We start from the raw sequence: 10,259 nt of genomic DNA on the forward strand, positions 1-10,259 counted from the left end.
TATATGTTCCTCACGTGTAACTTTTCTCTACTTCACCCGAGAGCTTGACATTCCTCACTTAGTATATTTTCCCTTATTTAATCATACATACTCATACATTGAGTTTCCCACACACTTCAAGTAATACAAACATCATACGTACATACTTACAAGAGCTTAATTACATAATTAAGAGGACTTAAACATAATTAATAGTAAACCAAGTTTAGGGGTTTACAGTTCGGGAGGCATATGAGCGATGGGTAAAGGCGAATGAAAAGGCCTGAGCGTATATCTTGGCTAGCTTTTCTGAAGCATGAGTCCATGCTTACTGCCTGTGATATCATGGAGTCTTTGAAGGGAATGTTTGGACAACTGACCTCACAACTCAAGCATGGCGCTCTCAAGTATATTTTTGATGCCCGGATGAATGTTGATGAGGCCAGTCAGGTTAGCTTCATCTTGGAAACTTTACATGAAAGTTTCCTACAGTTCCATAGTAACGTTGTTATGAACAAGCTTGACTATAACCTGACCACCCTACTCAATGAGCTATAGACATATCAGTCCTTGATGAAGTCAAAGAACAGAAGGGTGAGATAAATGTTGCCTCATCCTCCAAAAAGTTCCATAGAGGTTCGACCTCTGAAATTTTTTTTTCATATTCTTTTTCTGACACCTAAAAGTGGAAGAAAAAGAAGGGAGGCCAGAGGAAAGCTAATCTCGCTGCTATGCAAAAGAGGAAGAAGACCAAAGCTGCAAGGGGAATCTGTTTCCATTGCAATGAGAAGGGACACTAGAAGAGGAATTGTCCCAAATATTCAGCAGAAAAGAACAAAGCCAAACAAGGTAATGTGATTTACTAGTGTTGGAAAATTGTTTTGCGGAGAATGATAATTTTGCTTGGATGATTGATTCAGGTGCCACTAACCATGTTTATTCTTCATTTCAGGGAATTAGTTTCTGGCAGCAGTTGAAGACTGGTGAGATGGTGATGCAGGTTGGAACTGGGCACGTCGTCTCAGCTATGGCAGTGGGAGGACTCCGACTTGTTTACATAAATCTTACCTTTTATTAGAAAATGTTTATGTAGTTCCTGACTTAAAAATGAACTTAATTTATGTAAAATACTTATTAGAACAGTCATGCATTCTAAATTTTAATGTGAATAAAGCATTTATTTACAAAAATGGTTTTCATATTTGTTTGGCAAAGTTAAAGAATAATCTTTATGTGCTAAGATCATTAGTAGCAACCTTCCTCCTTAATGCTAAATTATTTAGAATTGTGATAACTCAAAACAAAAGAAAAAAGTTTCTCTTAAAGAAAATGCGCGTCTTTGGCTACGATTAGGTCACATTAACTCAATAGTGAAAGAGTTGAATAAAATGCAGCGAAAGTATCAAGGATCTATAAGCATTCAAATTCACTAATTTTGGTAGAAACTAAAGCATGCTTTTCTAAAAAGTGGGTTTTAAGATCATACCTTTGAAGAACTCTCCAAGAAAACGGGTGTACAACAACAGTTTTCTCTTGACCGTGAACCACCTCAAAGCCTTCCCTACTATGCTTTTGGTGCTTTAGGCAGAGGTTTGGGACTCAAGAACAACTTGAAGAAGTGAAAAACCAAGAAGAACTCACAGCAGCCGATTAATGAAGACAGTCTCTTCTCACAGAAATTTTCTCTCAAAATTCTGCATTAATCCTCCTCAAATGACTCCAATCTTCTTTATGTATAATAGATGAACATGCAAAGAAATGGAGTGCATGGCTTGCAACTCATGCTTGGAGAATCAATGTAGAGAGGATAATGGCCTTTTTGTGAGCATGAAGATGAAGGTAATGGAGAAAATTGAATCTCCATTTTGTGCAACCATACAAAACCGATTTTCCATTTTCTTTTAAAACAAAAAACGATTTTAAAACCATTTTAATACAAAAATGATTTTCTTAAATTAATTTCATAAATTAATTTAAAATATTATTTAATTTAATATCAAATATTAAATTAATTTTTGCACAATAATCATCTTCATATATTTAAATCATATTTAAATATATATTCTTTTGTTCCGTTTAATTTGAACGTTTCAAATTAATTTCTCAAGCTACCCTAAAGCTTATCCATTTATGAGCTAGTAGGGGGACCTCGTGGACCTACAGATCATTGGCTCCAAAGATTCGAGATTAATATGCTAAACTCATTAGTTCGATCTAACCCCCATTCGTTAACTAATGAGACACTCTACTATAGTCCATAGTTGTATTCCCTTCATTGTAGATATATTATGTCCACTTAATAATCATAATCAGTAAGTCGATCCTTCACAGGTTGTTCGTAATCACAGCTAGGTCAAAAATACCGTTTTACCCCTGTGATTACATCTTGTTCCTTAAGTTCCTACTGATCCTCTAATGAACAATTATGATTCATAATCTCTATGAATCAAATCCTTTCTCTATCATGAGAAGGCGGGGCCCTATTTGTTCAAGACTTGGAGTCAGTACTTAAGAGAACAATCTATCTACTAACCCTAAATAGGGCAGGAATGAATTCCATCTTGCAAGGCTATGTCCCCAGCTATTCATTCGGTCTTATCCCCAAAATGGTACGATTATTGAGCAGTGCTGTTGGATTACTCTCACCGTTTATAGATCAAAGGATAATCTCGAACAAACAGGAGTTCATAGTTAGCTCAAGATTAAGATTGAGTTAACCTAGGTTATATAATAGATGAAATAGTTAGTTTTAACAGTAAATGGTCGTTATAAAGAAAAGTGACTATTTTCATGGTTCAGTCTATATGCAAACTCATTGCATAGGATGCCTCCACTCTCATGTCTCAACATGAACGATTTGTGGATCACATCATTTGTAGCACCTTACTACTTCTTGTAACAACTACAGAGTGGGCCGCATCCAACAGTGTTACCAAGATGAGATACCAAATTTCATCCATATACTTATTAGACCATTTAGGCTATATACTGTCAACCTGTTTATGTCACTACATAAAGTTACAACATTCAGTCTATAGCCAAGGATGCGTTTATTGGATTTTCATAATAAGATGCAAAATCAACAAGTCATTATTATTGATAAAATAGAATATTTAAAACGAACTGCAATTTCTAGGACATTCCCAACAATCTCTCATTTGTACTAAAACTCCGGTGAGAACAAATATATACAATATAATATTGAGATACATAATGGGAAAAATACAATAAACTAGGGTATCTACACTACCATAGACATTTTCCCACTTGCCCTAGATTACTCGGGGTTCTAGTCTAACTAGGTGGCCCTCGAAAACTTTAGTTGAGAGGGACTTGGTGAATGGATCAGCAAGGTTGTCTTCAGAGGCTATCTTTGTAACAAGCACATCTCCTTTGTGTACGATCTCCCGGATGAGATGGTACTTTCTTTCAATGTGTTTTCCACGCTTGTGACTCCTGGGTTCCTTTGAGTTAGCAACTGCACCACTGTTGTCACAATACAGTGTGATAGGCAGGTGCATATTTGGAATGACTTCCAAATCAGGTAAGAATTTTCATAGCCATACTGCTTCCTTAGCAGCTTCGCATGCAATCACGTATTCCGCTTCCATGGTAGAGTCAGCGATACAACTTTGCTTGATGCTTCTCCAAACTATACCTCCTCCGTTAAGAGTGAAAACTGATCCTGAGGTAGATTTCCTGGAATCTATATCAGTCTGAAAATCAGAATCAGTGTATCTTATAAGGATCAAATCCTTAGGTCCATACACAAGCATATAGTCCCTTGTTCTTCTAAGATACTTGAGGATATTTTTTACAGCGGTTCAATGACAGTGTCTAGGATTAGATTGGAACCTGCTAACGATTCCAACTGTAAAATATATGTCGGGATGTGTACACAACATAGCGTAGATCAAACTCCCAGTTGCAGAAGTATATGGAATTCTGTTCATCTCATCAACCTCTTGAGGTGTCTTAGCATATTTTTCCTTCAAAAAATGAATTCCATGCCTGAAAGGTAATAAACCTTTCTTGGAATTTTGCATATTATACCTTGACAACATCTTGTCAATATAAGATGCATGAGACAATGCTAATGTTCTATTCTTTCGGTCTTGAAAGATTTGTATTCCTAGAACATACTGAGCATCACCCAAATCTTTCATTTGGAACTATGATGCTAACCATCTCTTTATGTTAGCAAGAAAACTTGTCTCATTCCTAATGAGCAAGATATTATCAACGTATAGAACTAAGAATACTACATTTTTGTTGATTATCTTCTTGTATATACAAGGTTCGTCAACGTTCTGTTCAAAGCCATAAGATTTGATCGTAGTGTCAAATCTTATATTCCAGGATCTGGACGCTTGTTTCAATCCATAAATGGATCGATTAAGCTTACAGACTTTCTGTTCCTATTCTGTTTCGACGAACCTCTCTGGTTGAGACATAAAAATATTTTCATGAAGATAGTCATTCAGAAAAACTCTTGATATCTATTTGCCATATTTCATAGTCATAATATGTGGCAATGGCAAGAAGTATTTTTATTGATTTAATCATGGCAACAGGAGAAAAAGTTTCTTCATAATCAACTTCTTCTCTTTGGGTAAAATCCTTTGCCATGGCTTTATAAGTTTGTACCTTGCCAGTTTGGTCTCGTTTTCTCTTATAGATCCACTTACAACCTATAGATGTAACACCTTGTGGTTGATCTACAAGTTCTCAGACTGAGTTGAAGTACATAGACTCCATTTCATCATCCATGTCTTTTATCCATTGTTCCTTGTCAACATCTTCCATTGCCTTTTTAAAGGTTAATGGATCCTCTAAACCATCATTTTGTATGATGTTTTGAGTTTCTGTTAAACCTATGTAGTGTTCTGGATGTTGAATAACCCTCCCACTACGACGAGGCATTCCCAACTCTTGGGATGGACGTGACGGGACAACAACCGTTGTTGATGGACCAACTTGATCAACAACTTTTGTTGATTTTTTCTATAGTATCTTTAGACAATTCTTGCAATATTAGTTTACTGCAAGGTAGATGATTTTTAATATGATCTTCTTCCAAGAAAGTTGCATTTGTCGATACAATCACTTTATCTTCTTGGGGATCATAAAATTATCCTCCTTTTGTTTCCATGGGATATCTTATAAATAGGCATAATTTTGAACGTGTTTCCAATTTTTTAGGATTCTGTACCAACACGTGTGCTGGACAACCCCAGATGCGAAAATGACATAAACTTGCTTTGCGTCCTTTCCACAATTGATATGGTGTTTTTGAAATACTTTTGGATGGAACAACGTTCAAAATATAAATTGCAGTTTGTACTACATATCCCCAAAAGAATTGAGGTAATTGAGCATAACTCATCATAGACCGAATCATGTCCAATAAGGTTCGATTTCTCCTTTCTACACCACCATTTTGTTGTGGTGTTCCAGGTGCTATGAGTTGGGATTGAATTCCATGATCTACTAGATAGTTTTAGAATTGCAAATCCATATACTCACCACCTCGATCAGATCGAAGTGTTTTAATTCTTTTACTTAACTGATTTTCAGTCTCAGGCTTAAATTCTTTGAACTTTTCAAGAGTTTCAGACTTGTGACTGATTAAGTAAATATAGCCATATCGAGAGTAATCGTCAATAAAAATGACGAAATACTGATATCCTCCTCGAGTTTTAACATTCATCGAACCACAAAGGTCTAAATGTATAAGTTTAAGAGGTTCTTTGACACGAAGACCTTTGTCAGAAAAAGATCTTTTCGTCATTTTCCCCTCAAGACATGATTCACATGAAGGTAGGGAACTGTCTTCTAACTGATTTAGATGACCGTTTTTTCCCAATCTCTCAATCCTGTTGAGATTAATGTGACCAAGCCTAAGGTGCCAAAGATAGGCGTTAGGAGAAATTTTCCACTTTTTATTATGAATTTCAGTCGTTTTAAACATCTCTATATTTAAAATAGCTTTTGCTTTCGTTGGTTGTAATATGTATAAGTTATTTGCATGTCTAGCAGAACAAATATGAACACCTCTTGAATAAACAAACACTTCATTATATTCAAAAGATACACTGTACATATTCCCTAAAAGACAAGAAATGGAGATCAGATTTCTTTTCATCTTAGGTACAAAGAACACATTCTTGAGTAAGATAAAAGAATCTCCAAAACACAACTTCACATCTCCCACTGCTTCAGCTGAAATGAATTCACCTGTGCCCACCTTGAAAGTCATCTCATATTCAAAAAGTCTTCTCCAAGAACTAGTTTCCTGTAGAAAAGTACAAACATGATTAGCGGCGCCTGAATCTAATATCCAAGTAAGGTGAGAATTTTCCACTATACATGTTTCAACAACTAGTAAATCATATTTACCTTGTTTATTCTTTTCTGCTTTCTTTTCAGCCAGGTATTTTGGGCAATTACGCTTCCAATGCCCAACCTCTCCATAATGGAAACATTTTCCCTTAGGAGTTTTGTTTTTGTTTTTTTTTTTTTTTTGCAGCGGTTTTCTTTTTCCCTTTTCCTTTCTTTTTCATTTGTTGGTTTTGTCCTTAGAAGAAGAAGAAGGACCAACTTTCTTATCATCAATGGGTTTCGTACCAGACGTAGACCCTTTGTAAAACTTTTTCGGTTTAGAAATAACATTTATTTCTTTTTCCTTGAGTTTCATCATTGATTGATAAGTTTGCAATTCATTCAACAATGTCGTTAAGTTATAAGTGATTTTGTTCATGATAGCATTTGTCCTTAATGGTAGATAGCTCTCAGGAAGAGATTCCAGTATCATGCTCACTTGACTTGTTTCGTCTATCATAGCCCCATGAGTCTCCAGTAAAATGGACCATCAAGTCAAGAACGCGTTCTCTTACGTTGGTCCCATCCTTCATATGTGTCACATACACATATTTGATAGCTTCATGTCTAACAAACAATGATGGTTGCTTGAACATCTCCTGTAATGATGCCATGATCCCACGAGCTATGGGCATGACCTCATGTTTCTTGTTGAGTACATCAGATATACTCACCAAAATATAGGCCCAAGCTTGTTCATTTGCCCTTACCCATCTATCATAAACATCCCAAACATTTTGGGTCGTTGTTGAACTGGGAATTGGAGGACGCTCCTCCATTAACACAAACCTTAAATTATCTACTACTAATATTGTATTGATATTTGATTTCCAATTCGAGTAACCCTCTTCGTTAAATTTGTCAGAAGCAAGCAGTTTGTATAATTGAGTTCGACATTGCTGAAACATTTTAAACAAACTCTATTAAATATGCATCTAAATCCATTTTAGCAAAACTAATAAAGTGCCTAATAAATATTTATTTATTTGCAACGATACTTAAATGATTTAGAACAAGTGTTACCATGGGGTAGTCAAGAATTTCTTCACAGAAGCAAGACAATTCTTGACCAAATACTATTATCTAGAATAACTCATATCCCTATAGTTCTTTTGGTTATCGTTTTCGATCAAGATCTTTACTAACACTTAGTAATTCTTGTACATGTGACCCGCCATTTTCAGATCTTATAGGACAGTATGAACATGCCTCCGAGATAGAAGACAATATCCAAGATGGAACTATAAGACCCTATTCATTTTACTGAAGCCTGGGTTGTTCCGAATCCTATGTTACAACCCTCCGTAGGGATCGCCGCGTTTAATGACTAGCTAGTGTCGCATAAAAATGACAGCAAGCACAACATAGGAATCTCACGGTTCAAACTAATGGAGGAGTCCGTAGGATAATGTTGACACATTTCCTTCACCCACTTACTATGAACCACTTCCCTCATTCACCTTGTTATTGACCCATGCAAACACTTTCTGTATGGAGCAGTCGAGGTAAAATCGATAAGAAGCCGAGCATGGATCTCACGGTGTGAACTCTTGAGGACGTGAGAGCTAATAACTATATATCAATATATTGTTAATCTCCCACTGAAGTGTTCTAAATGCTTGGATAATTTACTTAGGCATGATGGCTAATTTCATGCAACCTAAGTCTAAGCGGTTTATCCAAATATAACTCTTATAATTGGATTTAACCTACAATGTCTAGGTGATAAACCATTTTATTACCTCAAATCGCTCACGCAAGCTCATAAAACCAGTTAACAACTCTCAATAGTTCGGTCATAATCCCCAGGTAGGAGGTGTTCCGTAAACCGTCAACTTAAGTACCCCCAGTCTTAGACAGGTTTGAGTTTGTAACCGTATTTTATAAGGTAACAATATATTTTAACGATTAAAATTAGTTGTTAACCTAAGTAAGCATGCAGCTGTTCTTTATTTTGGAATTTAAACATCTAACCAATTTTATAACAACTTACAAAATTTAGACATGCTTAACATCCACAACATTCAACAAAGGTATCTAATATAAATACTATATTAAACATAACCCTAACATGCATACTATATATTATAACAATTATAATATACTATCAATGCATGTAACATGCTTCCTACGGTGGGGTTTTAAATCTACATGGTATACTGTATGCATATACACGAATTATTTAATTATCACATACATCTCATGCATAAACAATTAAATACTAACTGTTATGGTTTTCGTTTTGGCATAAACAAGCAAACAGATAGCTAACTATTATAAACAGCTTCATAACCATCTTTGAACCGCTCGAACCACTCCAAACTGAACCCAAAACAACTTGAACCAGGCTGGATGAGTCTGAACTAGGCAAAAAAGTCTAAACCGGATCAACCAAAACCATTTGATGCTGAACCGGATTGAACCTTGAGTAAACTGGCCAAACCGACTGCTCTCGGTCCAACCTCAATGTGCTACTAAGGTCGATCATATATCGCCTAGAGGTAATCGTCTAGTGTCATCACCTTGGGTTGAGAGGAAGTACACGATCGCATAGTGTTTGCTAAAAGTTAAACGATCGTTTACCTCTATCGCATAGGATTAGACGATCGCTTAGTTCCATTGCAGTGCAATCGCTTAACTCCATCGCATAGTACTAAGCGATCGCATAACACCATCACCCAGTGCATTCAAGTCATCGTTTAGTATCCCCTGCAGCTAAACGATCGCTTAGCTCCATCGTATAGAACATCATCGCGTCGTATAGCATTTATCTACACGATCGCTTAGCTTCGGGACCAAACGATCGCTTAGTGCTATCGCATAGCACTTCATCGCATCGCTTAGCATGCATCATTGCTAAAAGATCGTATAGCGCCATCATTTAGCAAAATCAACGTATCGTTTAGTTCCCACGACAAAACCAAACAATTGCGTAATGCTATCGTATAGCAAATGAACGCATCGCTTAGCTCCCATAGGTACATGATCGTTTAACATTCAACATCAGAACGACTAGCACATATTACTAAACGATCATCTAGCTTTTCTTCTCATCGTGTAATGTCTGGAGCTAAACGATCGTTTAGCAACTGGACCTCAGCAACAAATTTGAGCAGAAGCTGAAAATACTGGAACAGTAGCTCAACCTCTTTCGCTTGTTTCTTTAATTACATCTTAATTTCAACTCTAATGAATCCAAATAAATTACAGAATCTTGCTAACACATAAATGCTCATCAAACAAGAGCCAATTACAAATTTAATTGAGAAATTAAAGAGAATTAAGATGCCAAAACTCAGAAAACCATAGCAGTGCATCAGTTTCATATATCTCATGAAAAAACACCCACCTTGCCAAACTTAGACCGAATTGAAAGCTTAAAAGATGCTCTGATATCAATTGAAAGAGTTAAATAACATGCAACAAAAGTATAAAGGATCCATAAGCATTCAAATTCACTAATTTTGGTAGAAACTAAAGCATGCTTTTCTAAAAAGTGGGTTTAAGATCATACCTTTGAAGAACTCTCCAAAAAAAGGGGTGTACAGCAGCAGTCTTCTCTTAATATCACCGTGAACCACCTCAAAGCCTTCCCTACTATGCTCTTGGAGCTTTAAGCAGAGTTATGGGACTCAAGAATAGCTTGAAGAAGTGAAGAACCAAGAAGAACTCACAGCAGCCGATCAAAGAAGATAGTCTCTTCTCACAGAAATTTTTCTCTCAAAATTCTGCATTAGTCCTCCTCAAATGACTCCAATCTTCTTTATATATAGTAGATGAACATGTAAAGAAATGGAGTGCATGGTTTACAGCTCATGCTTAGAGAATCAATGCAGAGAGGATAATGACCTTTGTGTGAGCATGAAGATGAAGGTAATGGAGAAAATTGAATCTCCATT

The sequence above is a fragment of the Benincasa hispida genome, chromosome 12 (genome assembly GCF_027475165.1).
Source record: "Benincasa hispida cultivar pf3 chromosome 12, pf3_genome.v1.1, whole genome shotgun sequence".
In the NCBI taxonomy this organism is placed as follows: Eukaryota; Viridiplantae; Streptophyta; class Magnoliopsida; order Cucurbitales; family Cucurbitaceae; genus Benincasa; species Benincasa hispida.